This window comes from Salmo salar, chromosome 12 (assembly GCF_965601325.2).
Source record: "Salmo salar chromosome 12, fSalSal1, whole genome shotgun sequence".
NCBI lineage: Eukaryota > Metazoa > Chordata > Actinopteri > Salmoniformes > Salmonidae > Salmo > Salmo salar.
Window position 1 is genome coordinate 59,055,303 of NC_138302.1, and position 19,330 is coordinate 59,074,632.

At 43.2% G+C, this 19,330-nt stretch overlaps 1 long non-coding RNA gene across 1 annotated transcript in view; it reads right to left on the reverse strand.

Moving 5' to 3' along the window:
- Positions 1-404: 404 nt before the first annotated feature.
- Positions 405-19,330, reverse strand: part of LOC106565333 (uncharacterized) — a 34,480-nt gene continuing 15,554 nt past the window's right edge. The window contains exons 2-3 of the long non-coding RNA XR_001319656.3: positions 15,602-15,755; positions 405-528 (exon numbers count right to left, since the gene is read on the reverse strand). This is a non-coding gene — a long non-coding RNA (uncharacterized LOC106565333). The remainder of the gene's footprint in view (positions 529-15,601; positions 15,756-19,330) is intronic.

A 19,330-nucleotide genomic window follows, 5' to 3' on the forward strand; every position in this document is an offset into this window, starting at 1 on the left:
CTATCCCAGATCTGCATCTGTTGGATGACACTATGATGAAGTACTGTATAGCTCTCTGACTAACTGTATCCGAGCTGTTCACTCACAGGTCTCTGCTGCCCAGACTCCCCCAGATGACTGTCCCCATCACGATCTCCAGTCTGGAGATTGGGTAATGGTCAGGTGGCACAATAGAGGTAAAGAACCTTTAAAACCCAGGTGGAACGGACCACATCAGATCGCCCTCACCACCCCAACAGCGGTAAAGTGCTTAGGAAAAGACACCTGGATCCACGCCTCCCACTGCAAGCAAGTAGCAAAGCAGGAAGAAGATGTTACTCCTTCAACAAAGTAGGGGCACTCTGCTCATCCTGGGACTCGCAGCTATTGTGGCTGTGGGCATCCTCTGGGTGGTAGCAGACTTCGAGGCAGGTGAAAGTGCTAGTAACCTCTCCCCGACCTCTCCGCTCCAACAAGGCCCAGCTTCCACAGGGTAAAGCCAAGAAGAGTACGCATGAAACCTGCCTGGACTCTGATGACCCCACAGACCTGAAGAGGGAAAAAAAGAGGACATGAACATGATGGGGTTTTCCCCAGGTCAAACACTTTCTTACATTTAGCTAGTAATGTTGCTGTACTACAGAATGTTTGTGGGTTTGTGGATTGTTACTAGACAGTGCTGAGACTATGCCATTACGAGCTATACCCCTCGGTGCTTATGAAATATTGATGTAGACCAAAGCAGGTAACCAGGCTTGATTGGGTGGAGGATCAGGTGTGTTATACGAGAACATTTTAATAATCACACCTCTCTGCCCAAGCAACCCATCACCCTGGCCTACTCTCCAGGTTATGTGTTATATAGCAAATGGAACCGGTCTCCAGTTGGGGGAAAGTCATTGTAAGTATAACCTTTCTGTCTACAATAACATAACCCTGCCCTTCCTGTTGAGAAACATTCCACCCTAACATGTCATTAGGAAAACGTTATCAACTTAAGAATGTCAGTGTGTATGCTAAACGTATACTACCGTTCAAAAATTTGGGGTACCTTAGAAATGTCCTTGTTTTTTAAAGAAAAGCACATTTTTTGTCCATTAAAATAACATCAAATTGATCAGAAATACAGTGTAGACATTGTTAATGTTGTAAATTACTATTGTAGCTGGAAACGGCAGATTTTTTCATGGAATATCTACATAGGCGTACAGAGGCCCATTATCAGCAACCAATGGCACGTTGTGTTAGCTAATCCAAGTTTATAATTTTAAAAGGCTAATTGATCATTAGAAAACCCTTTTGCAATTATGTTAGCACAGCTGAAAACTGTTGTCCTGATTAAAGAAGCAATAAAACTGGCCTTCTTTAGACTAGTTGAGTAGCTGGAGCATCAGCATGTGTGGGAGTTCGATTACAGGCTCAAAATGGCCGGAAACAAAGACCTTTCTTCTGAAACTCGTTAGTCTATTCTTGTTCTGAAAAAAGAAAGCTATTCCATGCGAGAAATTTCCAAGAAACTGAAGATCTCGTTCAACGCTGTGTACTACTCCCTTCACAGAACAGTGCAAACTGGCTCTAACCAGAATAGAAAGAGGAGTGGGAGGCCCCGGCGCACAACTGAGCAAAAGGACAAGTAGATTAGAGTGTCTAGTTTGAGAAACAGACGCCTCACATGTCCTCAAATGGCAGCTTTATTAAATAGTACCTGCAAAATACTAGTCTCAACGTCAACAGTGAAGAGGCGACTCCGGGATGCTGGCCTTCTAGGCAGAGTTGCAAAGAAAAAGACATATTTCAGATTGGCCAATAAAAAGAAAAGATTAAGATGGGCAAAAAACACATACTGGACAGAGGAAGATTGGAAAAAAGTGTTATGGACAGACAAATCTAAGTTTGAGGTGTTCGGATCACAAAGAAGAACATTCGTGAGACGCAGAAAAAATTAAAAGATGCTGGAGGAGTGCTTGTCACCATCTGTCAATCATGGTGGAGGCAATGTGATGGTCTGGGGGTGCTTTGGTGGTGGTAAAATTGAAGATTTGTACAGGGTAAAAGGGATCTTGAAGAAAGAAGGCTATCACTCCATTTTGGAACAACATGCCCTGTGGACGGTGCTTAATTGGAGCCAATTTCCTCCAAACTTTTGAACTTTTGAATGGTAGTGTATGTCCTCAGTAAGTGGAACTATGTATATGTAGGGGAACGCCTACTATTATCTGCCTAAAAACTGGTCAGGATCATGCTATGCTGCCTATGTTGTTCCTGCTGTGCGCACTATCCCAATACTCCCAAATCACCCTTTCTCCAACTTGTAAAGGAGGACCATTGCATCTTGTCCTGCAAAATGTTTTTTTCTCTGCATTAATCCCTAATTATGTCTTGACAGTTGCACTTGATTCCATTAGAGAACTAGCAAAGAATGGGCAATGCTACTGCTATTGAATAATTAACTGCTGAACTTGTGGCTATGCGTACTATGGTCTTACAGAATAGATTGGCTTTGGATATTCTCCTAGCATCTAAGGGAGGCACCTGTGCGGTAGCTGGTCAAGAATGCTGTACTTATATTCCAGACTCCTCTATGGGTTTTGCTGAGTCATTTGCCACTGTCAGACAGGTGGTTGCTACTGTGGCAAAGCGAGATAACGAGTGGGGTTGGGATCTGTTTGCATATGTGAAAGCTAGCCTTTGGGAACATTGGAACTCTCGTGTTGCAATGTCTCCTGGTACTGGTTGGATTCCTTCTGCTATTATTCTCTGTTCTCATGCCTGACGACCTTGGTGAGGAGATTGTGTGAAACTGCAGAATCCCCTCCCCACCAGATGGTCATGACCACAGAAGTCAGCTTAAAATGACCTGACGGATCTGGCCACTGTTTCACCCTTTCACCCAGATTGCCCTATCAGAGATGATAGTACCAACTGTCATCGAAATGACCCCGATCCCTATGAACCTCCCTTTTCCCCAGATTATTATTATTATTATTAAGTTACCGTTCAGGAGTTCCATTCAGATCACCCCTTTTTGTGTCAAATGAAAATGTCCTTTTTCCAGAAGGTTTTAAGTTCTGTCTGACTCAGATATATCATGTATGGTGATGATTATGGTTTTCATGGCATCAAAGGGGGAATTGTGGTGGCAGAATTGGGGTGAGCTGTTGAAACGTCTTAAGGTTTATGCTCTGTTCTGATGTTATGCTTTTCATAGACTCCTGTTATGTCTGCACCCTGACACAAGGCCATTGTGTTCTGGAACTGTTGCTGTATAAAATAACTGTTACTGAGATTTCTTTTATCTCCTAAATAGGACAAACACTTCAAAACCTTCATTCTTATTATTTATTTTTGCCATTCATGAATGTGTTATTCAATGCGTTTCTCTGGGCTAGTAGTAGAGGCCTAATTCAATATGTTATCAAATAATTTTGAAATATATATTTTTTTTTACCTAAAGGGGTTCTAAAATCAAATAGCTATGATCCCCCTTAGACTTTAAATAATGAAATTAGTCTCTGCCATATCTTTGGATGGAGTTTTTCACAACACTATAGTGATTCCCCTTAGTGAGGACACTGATATCTGACTGATACAGCAGCTTCCTCCTCATGTCCTTCAAACACTAGCTCCCTATGGTCCCTCTCTGATACACAAACCAGTACCTCTGATACACACACACACAACAGTCCTTCAAGCACAGAACGTCTTCTTTCATATCCCTTCTGATTAAGGAATATTGATACATCTAAGACATTGATACTACCACCCATTTTGTTAGCAAAATTGTATCCAGGTCTCTCTTGAAAAAGCAATTTTCATCTCAACGATACAGATTTGGCTAATTAAAGGTTAAATAAATGTATTTTATATATTATTCCATCCCATCGTTTGCTCACTGTAATACATGTGCCTCTGCTCTCTACTGTATGATTCCACTCTGATGACACATGGGCGTCTGATCTGAATGGAGACATCACTACAGTATAGGCCTAGTAAATCCAATTCTTCTATCCCCCACATTAGATATCGGCCCAGTCAGCAGACAGTACACAGCGAAGAGCGGTTCTGTACTTCACTGTCATTGTCCACTCAGCTCAGCAGCTGCCAAGCGACCAGGCTACATACAGTACACTACAAACCATGGGATGCAACACCACCAACACCAGGAGCATCTGGGACCAGGCTACATAAACACACCTTTAGATCTGTACGAATGCTGTGATGTAGATGGGTGTAGAGGTGTCTGATTGGCCCAGGTCTTTCACCAGTCACCTACTGACATCGCCTGGTATTGTTGAAGATTTGTGAAAATGTGCCTGTATGTGAGTACGTACAGTGTCTTTTAGTATGTTATATGTTTGTCTTCGTGTGTAAAGCATGAAGTGTGTGTGTTGCCATAATCAGGCATAAAGACCATTGCTTTGTAGTACAACATAGTAGCCTACATCAGGCAATTAAGAGTCTACCTACTTTAACTACAGGCAAAATAAACTAAATCTAATGCAAATTGATGCAAGCTTTTCCTAGTTGATATAGGAAACTTGGCAACTGCTCAGTATGAAAACTGGTTCAGATGTGTGTGCATGAACCTGACACCAGAGGTTGCCTGGGGCAACATTAGGTATAAATAACTAAGGTCAGACAAGAAAAAAAATGATTTTCCTCCACGGCAATGAGATAATTAGGTGTCAAGCTGCATTATGGGTAATTAATGTGGAAAAGTGTTATTACATATGAAACAAACCAACACCATAACAGCATGTTAATTGTTATACTTCCAACTGTTGCAATGAATGAGACTAACATGGATAGCAAGTTAGAAAAGTAATTAAGAGTGAACGTAATTATTAACTAATATACTCTAGTCACAAAAAAGGGTTGTTTTCAACAAGGTTGATATAGTTTATGTCGTGTCTGTTAGACTGAATAAAAAGGAAAGCTCAATCGCTCTATTGGCTGACCTATAGTTCACTGCTTATTAGTTTACCTTGAGCCTTTCTATAGACCAATGACTGTTTGAATGAATGGACAAAGCCATTGATCAAATGACACTATTAATTCTTATGTGAAGACTCAATAGCGCATTGAAGCCAAATGAAGTCGGTTAAGATGGAGTGTAATGGAGACATCCCTTTACCTAACATGCGCAGTTTGAGCTAAACCAGGAAGGCTAGTTCAGTGTTGCCCCCTCCTATTGAGTAAACAAGTTGAAGGCCAACTAGGGTACTACAGGCTGCCATTAGCAACTGAATTATCCTTAACTTCTTCTGTGTGCGAATTTAAAATAATTAAACATATACAGTGCATTTGGAAAGTGTTCAGACCTCTTGACATTTTGTTACATTACAGCCTTATTCTAAAATTAATTAAATTTAAAAAATCATCAATCTACACACAATACCCCATAAGAACAAGACAAAAACAGGTTTTTAGATTTCTTTGCAAACCCCGTCCACCCCCCCCCCCCCCCAGAAATACTTTATTTACATAAGTATTCAGACCATTCGCTATGAGGCTCAAGATTGAGCTCAGGTGCATCCTGTTTCCATTAATCATCCTTGATGTTTCTAATCAATTGATTGGACATGATTTGGAAAAGGCATACACCTGTCTATATAAGGTCCCACAGTTGACAGTGCATGCCAGAGAAAAAAAAACAAGCCATGAGGTCGAAGGAATTGTCTGTAGAGCTCCAAGACAGGATTGTGTCAAGGCACAGATCTGGGGAAGGGTACCAAAAAAATGTGTCCAGCATTGAAGGTCCCCAAGAACACAGTGGCCTCCATCATTCTTAAATGGAAGAAGTTAGGGTCCACCAAGACTCTTCCTAGAGCTGGCCACCAGGGAGGTGAGTAAGAACCCGATGGTCACTCTGACAGAGCTCCAGAGTTCATTTGTGGAGATGGGAGAACCTTCCAGAAGGACTACCATCTCTACAGCACTCCACCAATCAGGCCTTTATGGTAGAGTGGCCAGACGGAAGCCATTCCTCAGTAAAAGGCACATGACAGCCAGCTTGGAGTTTGCCAAAAAGCACCTAAAGACTCTCAGACCATGAGAAACAAGATTCTCTGGTCTGATGAAACAAAGATTGAACTTGTTGGCCTGAATGCCAGGTGTGACGTCTGGTGGAAACCTGTCACCATCTTTACGGTGAAGCATAGTGGCGGCAGCATCATGCTGTAGGGATGTTTTTCAGCGGCAGGGACTGGGAGACTAACCAGAATCGAGGGAAAGATGAATGGAAACAAAGTACAGAGAGATCCTTGATAAAGAACCTGTTTCAGAGCGCTCAGGACCTCAGACCTCAGGGGAGAAGGTTCACCTTCCAACCGGACATTGGCCCTAAGCACACAGCCAAGACAACATAGAAGTGGCTTCGGGACAAGTCTCTGAATGTCCTTGAAGGGCCCAGCCAGAGCCCGGACTTGAACCAGATTGAACATCTCTGGAGAGACCTGAAAATAGCTGTGCAGCAACGCTCCCCATCCAACCTGACAGAGTATGAGAGGATCTGCAGAAAAGAATGGGAGAAACTACCCAAATACAGGTGTGCCAAGCTTGTAGCGTCATACCCAAGAAGACTCAAGGTTGTAATCGCTGCCAAATGTGCTTCAACACAGTACTGAGAAAAGGATCTGAATTTTTTATGCAAATGTATTTTTTTTTTTAATATATATATTTTTTTTATATATATACATTTGCCAAAATGTCTAAACATTTATTTTTGCTTTGTCATTATGGGGTATTGTGTGTAGACTGATGAGGGAAAAAAAAAAAAATTCATACATTTTAGAATACGGCTCTAACGTAACAAAATGTGGAAAAAGTCAAGGGGTACTTTCCAAATGCACTGTATCTGGTGTATTAGAAGCAATTATTGGTACCATGAATGTCTTCGACAAAAATATTTTATTTACACAAAGATTGACCACAAAGATCTGCATTTCTCCATTCACTATAATGGGGATCCTATTTTCTGCTAACATTGCCCTCAATACCGTGATCGGCCTTGAACTTCCGTGGCTTCAATGAGAGGGAGCAGTCGTTCTCCCATGCTATATACAGGCCATGTGACACAACATGACACCGACACAGTACACCTCAGACTTGCCATAGGGTTACTGTCATGCTGTCAACAGGTCAAGCCAAGTGGTCAGCCAACAAACATAGAGACAACACCCCATGTCACGATTAACGAGTGAAAAGGGAACTTTTACAATTCCGTTCCATAGTGGATTGGTGTACCAGGGATGTTAGTATGATGTGACTTTCTTTTGGTATTCCACAAGCCTATACCTCTGACCTCAAAAAGAAACAGAGGCTAGGCTAATCGCAAAGGCTCATTTCATTACATTGCCTCCTCGCATACTCCCTTACACGCCCTAATTTATCTGACACTTCAAAAAAGAGGCTGCTTGTTTGACCCAGACCCTTTGCTCTGCGCCAGGTCTTAGGTTAGGATAATAGACCAAGATTTGCTTTCACTTTAATTCTATTTTTGTTTTTGAGAGACTTGGACGCTGTGTGACATCTTAATTGGTACGCACGCACACACAGTTATCATATGACGGAGTGGGAAGTACTGTAAGTGTGTCAGATCTTCTCAGTCACTGGTTGGTTGGTTTAAAAGTTCATTGGAAAGAGGATGTGGATGGCTAAGAGGCTCAGCTTTTGATCTGCACCCTTAAAAGGTCCTCTCATCTTTGATATCCTCAGACACTTCTGGGTCACTGGTATATTATGGATAAACATTAACTACAGCCCTACTAAAAATGAACATTAACTCTAAAAGGGACAGCATTACCAGCTACATGGATATTTGGGCAGCCAAAAAACTGTATTAACAATCTGTCATGTTATTCACCACTTAACCCAATCTGTGGGCCAAACATGGTTGAACACGGATGTTCCATTATTGGCTGTTTACTGTTAGCATGCTTCCATAGATATTTGGTCTTGGGTACAATGTTACAAGCTCTTTAAGGTCAAACCAGGTCAAGCACTAGACCATGTGAGGCTGACTTTTTTTTGAGCCAAGACTTCCTTCAGGAGAAGAGGAGGCACAAACTCAGGGCACAGCTCTTTTTTTACGATAACAGTGGAACAGTGCTCTTCTTGTGTTGCGAACAATCACCGACAAGGGCTCCAGCATGTAGCACAGTTTACTATCTGATAGAAAACAGCACGGATAGCACTTAATCCAATGCAGCCACCACAGATCCTCATCCTACTCTCTGCATGCTCGCTGGTTTGGAGTTGTTGACGGGGGTAACCATAGTTACCAAAAATAATACAAGTTTACAACAACAGGAATACATGCAATGCGCAATATAATAATAATGATTTCAACAATGCCCCTAATAGGAAACAGCACAGCTGGCACATCATGCAATGCAGCCGCCACAGATAATCATCCTACTCTGTGCACACGCTGTAGAAAAGACATGACCCCCCCCCCCCCCCCCCCCAGACACACTGAATAACCAGCATCAGCTGAAATTATATTCAACAAAATGCACCACAAAAGAAGCACCACATCTCATGTATAATATTACGGCAATGTTAATAACCAAATTGATATAACTTGTACATTCCGATCTGCACTTAGGAGTATAAAAATCACTTTTGGGGATGTACAGTGCTTTGCAACCATTAGCTTACCGCTAGTTTGACACTTGTTGACTGAGATGATTCTCACTCAAACACCGCCCCTCGTAAGCAAGCCACCCAAACCAGCCAGTAAGATTCTATATTGAGTAGGTGGAGGCAAGACAAAACAAAAACAAGCAAAAAAACGTTGGCTTACAATAGAGTGGCAAGGGGAATCACCAATAAAAACTCTGTTACACTAGTATAGAATAGTTACTGTCGGTAATATCGCAGTAAAATTACCATTTGATTATTTTCCAATTACACTCCTCAGGTGTCCTGTCACAAACACTTAGCTTCCCTGCCTCTGTAGAGTACATGAATCAGAAGCAGCCAGCAGCCACTGAGCCCACTCAGTGTAATTAACCAGATATGTTGTGACACACCTCCTTCCACAGGTGTGTGTGTGTGTGTGTGTGTGTGTGTGTGTGTGTGTGTGTGTGTGTGTGTGTGTGTGTGTGTGTGTGTGTGTGTGTGTGTGTGTGTGTGTGTGTGTGTGTGTGTGTGTGTGTGTGTGTGTGTGTGTGTGTGTGTGTCCAACCCTGGATATTCTGTGACACACACTCCTTCCTCCACATGTGGATTACATTTAGAGCTGCTGTGGACATTTTTTTTACTGAGCTTGAAAACCAAAGCAGAGATCTAGCTATTGAACCCCTTGACTCACAAGTCTCTGCTTAGATATACTAGTGAACCCAGGGTGGATGCTCCTTCAAATGTGAATGAAATAAGATCTCCTCAAAGGGCATTTGTTTCAAGCAGTGAACAGTGAACAGTATTAAGTACATAGACACAACTTCTTATCTGAACATAGGAACGTGTGAAGCTGCTCACTTGAGGTATGAATCATATTGCATACCTAGCATCAAACACACCATAATAAGAATCATTCCTGCTTTTCTCTGGAGCTGTCCAACACCTCTTAATCTATCCTTCCTTCATCACTCCCCAGTGGACCAGTGATGACAGAGGAGAAAAGGGCAAATTAATAGGCCTCTGTTACGACACCATTTCACTGGTGGGTGTATTGAGCCCCCTTTCAATTACTTGGGGTTCAGCGGATTCTCTATTTAAATTTGGCAAATGGAACGTTATTGTTTAAAATAAATGTCAACTTGCAGATTCGGAGTCCTCCGCTTAATAAAACAACATAACCTATTTCAGAACTCATTACGATGTAAATTGAACCCTTGAGAAGGTCGTTTTAAATACAGAAAAATAATACAATAAAAAAAAAAACAATCACACAGAGAAAGAACAAAAAGAGTTAAAAAAATAAAAAAAACAGTTTAGAAACAAGAGTTTTCTACAATGAATTTCCTGTCATTTGTGGAGCGGCAGAGTTACAGCCTGCAGTGGGATGCTGGAGGAAAATGGAGCTACTTACTGTACAGAGAGGCCGAGAGGCGCTTTGTGACAATGAAGTGACAGGGAAAAAACTATTATGAGTCAGAGGCTGTCACAGTTTCTCTGCCATTAGTGGGTGTGTGTTTGTGTGTGTTTGTGTGTGTATGTGTGTGCCTGTATGTCACAGTGTCATACCATTAGCAGGAGGTAAGGCTATATGAAAATGAACTCCGCTGTCATGAGGCAATGTTTCTCTCAGGAGACCACAACCTTTAAATTAAGTCAACTTCCCGATCTGCAATACGCTCCTCTGACAGTGAATAATTTGCAGTTTATTAGCAGCTCGATCTGAGCCGAACAGGAAGAAAGAACACTATACAAATGTCTGTGTGTGTGTGTGTTTCAGAACCAGATTAATGGCCATAACACCGACAGTGACACCTTTAAAAAGACACATAAATCTCTGTAGATGGACGGCGTCAGAATGAAGCTTTTAACCTAAACTTTACTTCCTACAATCAATACAACATACATTGACATTCTGATTGTTGTACATGTATGTTCTTTTCAAATGTTCCTGCTGTAATAATTATATGCCTGTTGTTACAAACAGTAAGACAACCAGAGGGGATAGAGAGAAAGAGGGGGGGGGGAGGAGATTGATGCAAAGTAATTAGGGGTTGTGGCAGTCAGAGATTTCTGAATTAGCCTGGACAACAAACCACCTGATGAAAATGTATTTCCCTTTTCATCTCTGCAAAACATTTTGGGGGAAGAACTGCCTCCTTGGCTAAGACCTGCAAACAGTAGCCTAAGCGTAATAAGGCAGACAAAGCGTGAACTAGAGTGTGAAATATGGACTGTCCCTCATTTCACAGATCCTCTCCCCTCATTTCACCTATCCCCTCCCCTCATGTCACCGATCCCCTCCCCTCATGTCACCAAATTTCTCCCCTCATGTCACCGATCCCCTCATTTCACCTATCCACCCCTATCATTTCACCGATCCCTTCACCTCATTTCACAGATTCTCTTCCCTCAATTCACCGATCCCCTCTCCATCATTTCACCGATCCCCCTCCCCTCATTTCACCGATCCCCTCACCTCATTTCACCGTACGTACAATATGTACATATTCTTATTCATTCCTTTACACATGTGTGTATAAGGAAGTTGTTGTGAAATTGTTAGATTACTTGTAAGATATTACTGCATGGTCAGAACTAGAAGCACAAGCATTTCACTACACTCGCATTAACATTTGCTAACCATGTGTATGTGACAAATAAAATTTGATTTGATCCCCTCACCTCATTTCACCGATCCCCTAATTTCACCAATCGGCTCGCCTCATTTCACCTATCCCCTCGCCTCATTTCATCCAACACCTCGACCCATTTCACCAATCCCCTCCTCTCATTTCACCAATCATTTCAAATCAAATCAAACTTTGTCACATATGCCAAATACAACAAGTGTAAACTTTACCGTGAAATGCTTACTACATGCCCTTAACCAACAGTGCAGTTCAAGAAGAGTTAAGAAATATTTACCAAGTAGACTAAAATAAAGTAATTATAAAAAGTAACACAATAAGAATAAAAATAACGAGGCTATACACAGGGGGCACCGGTACCAAGTCAGTGTGCGGGGGTACAGGTTAGTTTAGGTAATTTGTACATGTAGGTGAAGTGACTACGCATAGATAATAAACAGCGAGTAGCAGCAGTGTACCAAAGGGGGGGGGGGGGGTCATTGTAAATTGTCTGGTGGCGATTTTATAAATTTTTCAGCAGTCTTACGTACCAGATATACTGGGCCACTCGCACTACCCTCTGTAGCGCCTTACGGTCAGATGCAGAGCAGTTGCCATACCAGGTAATGATGCAACTGGTCGGGATACTCTCGATGGTGCAGCTGTAGAACCTTTTGAGGATCTGGGGACCCATGCCAATTCCACTCATTTCACCTATCCACTCCCCTCATTTCACCTATCCACTCCCCTCATTTCAACGATCCACCCCTGTCATTTCCCCGATCACCTCACCTCATTTCACTGATCCCTTCGCCTCATTTCACCGATCCCCTCGCCTCATTTCACCTATCCACCCGCATCATATCATTGATCCCCTCACCTCATTTCATCGATCCCCTCATGTCACATATCCCCTCCCCTGATTTTACAGATCCCTCATTTTACTGATCCTTTCCCCTCATTTCACAGATCCACTCTCCACATTTCACATATCCCCTCCCCTCATTTCACCGATCCCCTCCCCTCATTTCCCCGATCCCCTCCCCTTATTACACAGATCCCTCTTCTCATTGATCCTTTCCCCTCATTTCACTGATCCCTTCATTTCACCGATCCCCTCATTTCACCAATACCCTAATTTCACTGATCTCCTCGCCTCATTTCACCGATCCCCTTCCCTCATTTCACCGATCCCCTCGCCTCATTTCACTGATCCACCCGCATCATACCACCGATCCCCTCACCTCATTTCATCGATCCCCTCATGTCACTGATCCCCTCTCCTGATTTTACAGATCCCTCATTTTACTGATCCTTTCCCCTCATTTCACCGATCCCCTCCCCTCATTTCACCGATCCCCTCCCCTCATTTCAGATCCCTCTTTTCACTTATTCCTTCGCCTCATTTCACCGATCCCCTCATTTCACCAATACCCTCATTTCACAAATCTCCTCGCCTCATTTCACCGATCCCCTCCCCTCATTTCACCGATCCCCTCCCCTCATTTCACCTATCCACTCATGTCACCGATCCCCTCCCCTGATTTTACAGATCTCTGATTTTACTGATCCTTCCCCTCATTTCAGAGCCACTCTCCTCATTTCACCGATCCCCTCCCCTCACTTCACCGATCCCTTCATTTCATCGATCCCCTCATGTCACCGATCCCCTCCCCTGATTTTACAGATCCCTCATTTTACTGATCCTTTCCCCTCATTTCACAGAGCCACTCTCCTCATTTCACATATCCCCTCCCCTCCCCTCACTTCACCGATCCCCTCCCCTCATTTCACCGATCCCCTCCCCTCCCCTGATTTCACAAATCCCTCTTTTCACTGTTCCTTTCCCCTCATTTCACCAATCCCCTCATTTCCCCAATACCCTAATTTCACTGATCTCCTCGCCTCATTTCACCAATCCCCTCCCCTCATTTCACTGATCCCCTCAACTCATTTTACCAATCCCCTCCCCTCATGTCACCGATCCCCTCCCAATGTTACAGATCCCTCATTTTACTGATTCGTTCCCCTTATTTTACTGATCCTGTCTCCTAATTTCACCTATCCCCTCATTTCACCGATCCCCTCCCCTCATTTCACCGATCCCCTCCCCTCATTTCACCAATCCCCTCCCCTCATTTCACCTATCCACCCGCATCATTTTCCAAATCCCCTCCCCTGATTTTACTGATCCTTTCCCCTCATTTCACCAATCCCCTCTCCTCATTTCACAAATCCCCTCCCCTCATTTAACCGATCCCCTCCCCTCATTTAACCGATCCCCTCGCGTCATTTCACCGATCCCCTCCACTCCCCTGATTTCACAGATCCCTCTTTTCACTGATCCCCTCCTCTCATTTCACCTATCCACTCCCCTCATTTCAACGATCCACCCCTGTCATTTCCCCGATCACCTCACCTCATTTCACCGATCCCTTCGCCTCATTTCACCGATGCCCTCGCCTCATTTCATCTGGCCTGCTGGCCCCTCTACCTCTGAGGAAGCACAGTTCCCGCTCAGCCCAGTCAAAACTGTTCGCTGCTCTGGCACCCCAATGGTGGAACAAGCTCCCTCACGACGCCAGGACAGCGGAGTCAATCACCACCTTCCGGAGACACCTGAAACCCCACCTCTTTAAGGAATACCTAGGATAGGATAAAGTAATCCTTCTAACTCCCCCCCCCCTTAAAAGATTTAGATGCACTATTGTAAAGTGGTTGTTCCACTGGATATCATAAGGTGAATGCACCAATTTGTAAGTCGCTCTGGATAAGAGCGTCTGCTAAATGACTTAAATGTAAATGTAATTTCACCGATACCCTCACCTCATTTCACCTATCCACCCGCATCTTATCATTGATCTCCTCACCTCATTTCATCAATCCCCTCATGTCACCAATCCCCTCCCCTGATTTTACAGATCCCTCATTTTACTGATCCTTTCCCCTCATTTCACCGACCCCCTCCCCTCATTTAACCAATCCCCTCATTTCCCCGATCTCCTCCCCTCATTTCCCTGATCCCCTCCCCTCATTTCACCGATCCCCTCCCCTCATTTCACCGATCCCCTCCCCTCATTTCACCGATCCCTTCCCCTCATTTCACCGATCCCCTCCCCTCATTTAACCAATCCCCTCATTTCCCCAATCCCCTCCCCTCATTTCACCGATCCCCTCGCCTCATTTCACCGATCCCCTCGCCTCATTTCACCGATCCCTTCCCCTCATGTCACCGATCCCCTCCCCTCATTTCACCGATCCCCGCACCCTCATGACACTGATCCCCGCACCCTCATTTCACCGATCCCCTCCCTCATTTCACCGATCCCCGCACCATCATGTCACTGATCCCCTCCCCTCATTTCACCGATCCCCTCCCCTCATTTCACTGATCCTCTCATTTCACAGATCCACTCACATCATTTCACCTATTCCCTCCCCTCATTTCACCGATCCCTTTTACTAATTTCACCAATCCCCTCCCCGATTTCACTGATCCCCTCCCCTCATGTCATGATACCCTAATTTCATCAATCCCCTCATGTCACCGATCACCTCGCCTCACGTCACCGATCCCCTCGCCTCACGTCACCGATCCCCTTGCCTCATTTCACTGATCCCCTCGCCTCATTTCACCTATCCACCCCCGTCATTTCACCGATCCTTTTTCCTCATTTCACCGATCCCCTAATTTCAGCAATCTCCTCCCTTCAATTCACCGATCCTCTCCTCTCATTTCACCGATCCCCTCACCTCATTTCAACGATCCCCTCACCTCATTTCAACAATCCCCTCACCTAATTTCAACGATCCCCTCACCTCATTTCAACGATCCCCTCACCTCATTTCAACGATCCCCTCCCCTCATTTCACCGATCCACCCCCGTCATTTCACCGATCCCCTCCCCTCATTTCACCGATCCCCTCCCCTCATTTCACCGATCCCCTCCCCTCATTTCTGTGTTATATTTTAGAACAAACCAAGATGGAACCACACCTTTTCTTGGATTTTTCTGCAAAGCGGTTGTCCCAAGCCAGGCCAGGCCAGGGCCCTCAATTTCTTAAGGGAAAGAGGTCGAGCCAAGCCCAAAATCCAATCTCAACACTTGGCCAATCTACACATAATATCGGCCTACCCAGTGACTCATCCCCTCACAACAAGCTGCCGTCCGATACCAAGAGAAACACATCTTGTTTCTAAACCCATTTGTATGACCTGATCATCTTCCGGTCAGTCACAGCAGATTGTTTCCCCAGAACTCATTCCACCCAATGGACCTTCCTGACCTCCCTTCCTCCCCAGCCACCACTGTATCCTGGGACTCCCCAACCCCCCACCACCACCCAGTAACAGCTGCATGTGTACTCACCCTGAGACAATGAACGTTATTTTGTCCATGTTGTGAGCTATGTAGCAAGTTTTCTTTGATTCAGTTTTGCGTCCTGTTTGCTTGATGTGGTGGGGATTGTTGTAGATGTGGCCCATCTGTCTCTGGCACACACAACCTGCACACTGCTCCTGCCCTGGCACATGTAGAGGGGAGATCAGAGTAGATGGAAGCATACATCAACAACTGATGGAACGATTCAGAAAGCTACACACGTCATACATGACACATAACAAAAAGAACATACATAAAAAACACAAGAAAACAAATCTCAGAACTGCACAGTTTGCTGAGGAATCACAGATCAGATATCCACAGTTAGAAGAATTCTGATTGATTTCCAAAACATACAAGGTAAACACATACTGTATAAAGTGAAATGAGGCGAGGGGATCAATGAAATGAGGCGAGGGATCGGTAAAACGAGGGGAGGGGACCGGTGAAATGAGGGAAGGGGATTGGTGCAGTGAATTTTAAACACAAATTCAAACACAAAGACCAGGGAAGTTTTCCAATGCCTCGCAAAGAAGGGCACCTATTGGTAGATGGGTAAACATAAAAAAGCAGACATTGAATATCCCTTTGAGGATGGAAAAGTTATTAATTACACTTTGGATGGTATATCAATACACCCAGTCACTACAAAGATAGTGGTGTCCTTCCTAACTCAGTTGTCGGAGAGGAAAGAAAACACTCAGGGATTTCACCATGAGGCCAATGGTGACTTTAAAACAGAGTTTAATGGCTGTGATAGGATCAACAAACTTGTAGTTACTCCACAATACTAACCTAATTGACAGAGTGAAAAGAAGGAAGCCTGTACAAAATAAAACATATTCCATAACATGCCTGTTTGCAACAAGGCACTAAAGTAATACTGCAAAAAAATGTGGCAAAGCAATTAACTTTTTGTCCTGAATACAAAGTATTATGTTTGGGACAAATCCAATACAACACATTACTGAGTACCTCTCTCCATATTTCCAAGCATGATGGTGGCTGCATAATGTTATGGGTATGCTTGTAATCGTTAAGGACTGGGGAGTTTTTCAGGATAAAAAGGAAACATAATGTTGCTAAGCACAGGCAAAATCCTAAAGGAAAACCTGGTTCAGTCTGCTTTCCATCAGACACTGGGAGATTAATTCACCTTTCAGCAGGACAATAACCTAAAACATAAGACCAAATCTACACTGGAGTTGCTTACCAAGAAGAAAGTGAATGTTCCTGAGTTGCCGAGTTACAGTTTTGACTTAAATCTACTTTAAAAACTATGGCAAGACCTAAAAATGGTTGTCTAGCAATGATCAACAACCAGTTTGCCATAGCTTTAAAAAAAAAAGAAGAAGAAGAAGAATGTGCAAATGTTGCACAATTCATGTGTGGAAAGCTTTCAGAGACTTACCCAGAAGGACTTCTACAAAGTATAGACTCAGGGTTGTGAATACTTATCTAAATGATATATTTCTGTATTTAATTTAATACATTTATTAAAACATGTTTTTACTCTGTCACTATGGGGTATTGTGTGTAGATCGATGAGAGAAACAAATATATGTAATCTGTTTTGAATTCAGGCTGTAACACAACAAAATGTGAAGTAAGTGATGACTACTTTCTGAAGGCACTGCAAATCAATTATTAACATCTGTTTTTTAAAGATTTAATATTTCAAAATATAATAGAAGAAACGGGGGATCTGTGACTAGAGTAATTGGGTGAGATTCAAAGACATTTGAATGGATGTTTTTGCCTAATTGGCAGTAGCTAACGATATCTACTAAGCTGAACAAAGTTGGTGTTAATGGCTGTCCTTTTCATGATGCCAATTTAGTAATCCTAGAAATGGAACTGAAATGACAACTTGGTAAAGTTGGTTGTTATTTTTGAAGTTGTTTTCTAGTTATTGCAAGAAACCTATTAAAGATTCATAGATTATGAACACACATGACTGTGCTACTTTTGCGTTGTTTGTAACTTATTTTGTACATAATGTTGCAGCTACCGTCTCTTATGACCGAAAATAACTTCTGGACATCAGAACAGCGATTACTCACCACGAACTGGAAGAAGCTTTTTCCTTTAACGAGTCCGCGGAAAAGGATATACTGCTTTCCCGGGAACAGGCCCAAATCTATGTCATTTGACGCGGTGCAGGTCATGCTGCCTTCTGAGAATCAGTACGCGAGCGAGTAAACTCCCACAGCCATCCGTTCTACTGGCTAACATGAAATCATTGGAAAATAAAATTGATGACCTATAATTATCCTACCAACAGGACATTAAAAACTGTAATATCTTATGTTTCACCGAGTCGTGGCTGAACGACAACACGGAGAATATAGAGCTGGCAGGATTTTCCATGCACCGGCAGAACAGATAAGAAGCTACGTCTGGTAAGACGAGGGGTGGGGGTGTGTGTCTTTTTGTCAAAAACAGCTGGTGCGCGATGTCTAATATTAAAGAAGTCTCGAGGTATTGCTCCCCTGAGGTAGAGTACCTTATAATAAGCTGTAGACCACACTATCTACCAAGAGAGTTCTCATCTATATTACTCGTAGCCGTCTGTTTACCACCACAGACCGATGCTGCCACTAATACCGCACTCAACCAACTCTACAAGGCCATAAGCAAACAAGAAACTGCTCATCCAGAAGTGGCCGGGGACTTTAATGCAGGCAAACTTAAATCACTTTTACCAAACTTTTACCAGCATGTGAAACCAGAGGGGAAAAAAACTCTGGACCACCTTTACTCCACACACAGAGATGCAAACAAAGCTCTCCCCCGCCCTCCATTTGGCAAATCTGACCATAATTTTATCCCTCGATTCCTGCTCACAAGCAAAAACTAAAGCAGGAAGTACCAGTGACTCACTCAAAACGGAAGTGGTCAGATGACGCGAATGCTACGCAACAGGACTGTTTTGCTAGCACAGACTGGAATTTGATCTGGGATTCATCCAATGGCATTGAGGAGTATACCTCCTCAGTCATCGGCTTCATAAATAAGTAAGTCGACGACGTCGTCCCCAACCAGAAGCCATGGATTACAGGCAGCATCCGCATCGAGCTAAAGGCTAGAGCTGCCGCTTTCAAGGCGCGAGACACTAATCCAAAAGCTTAAATAAATCACACTATGCCCTCAGACAAACCATTAACTTCTCAGGGCTACATGGGACGCTAGCGTCCCACCTGCGGGACACACTATTCAACAGCCAGTGAAATAGCATGGCGCGAAATACAAAACAGCAAAAATCTCATAATTTCATTTTCTCATACAATCAACTATTTTACACCATTTTAAAGATAAACTTCTCGTTAATCCAACCACATTGTCCGATTTCAAAAAGGCTTTATGGCGAAAGCATAAAATTAGATTATGTTAGGACATAAAAGAAAAACCACACAGCCATTTTCCAAGCAAGGACATGCGTCACAAAAAACAAAAATACAGCTAAAATATTCACTAACCTTTGGTGATCTTCATCAGATGGCACTCATAGGACTTCATGTTACACAACACATGTATGTTTTGCTCGATAAAGTTCATATTTATATCCAAAAACCCAATTTTACATTGGTGCGTGATGTTCAGAAAATGTATTCCCACCAAAACTCCCGATGAATGTGCACATCAATTTACAAAAATACTCATCATAAACGTTGATAAGATTTACAACAGTTATTGAAAGAATTATAGATATACTTC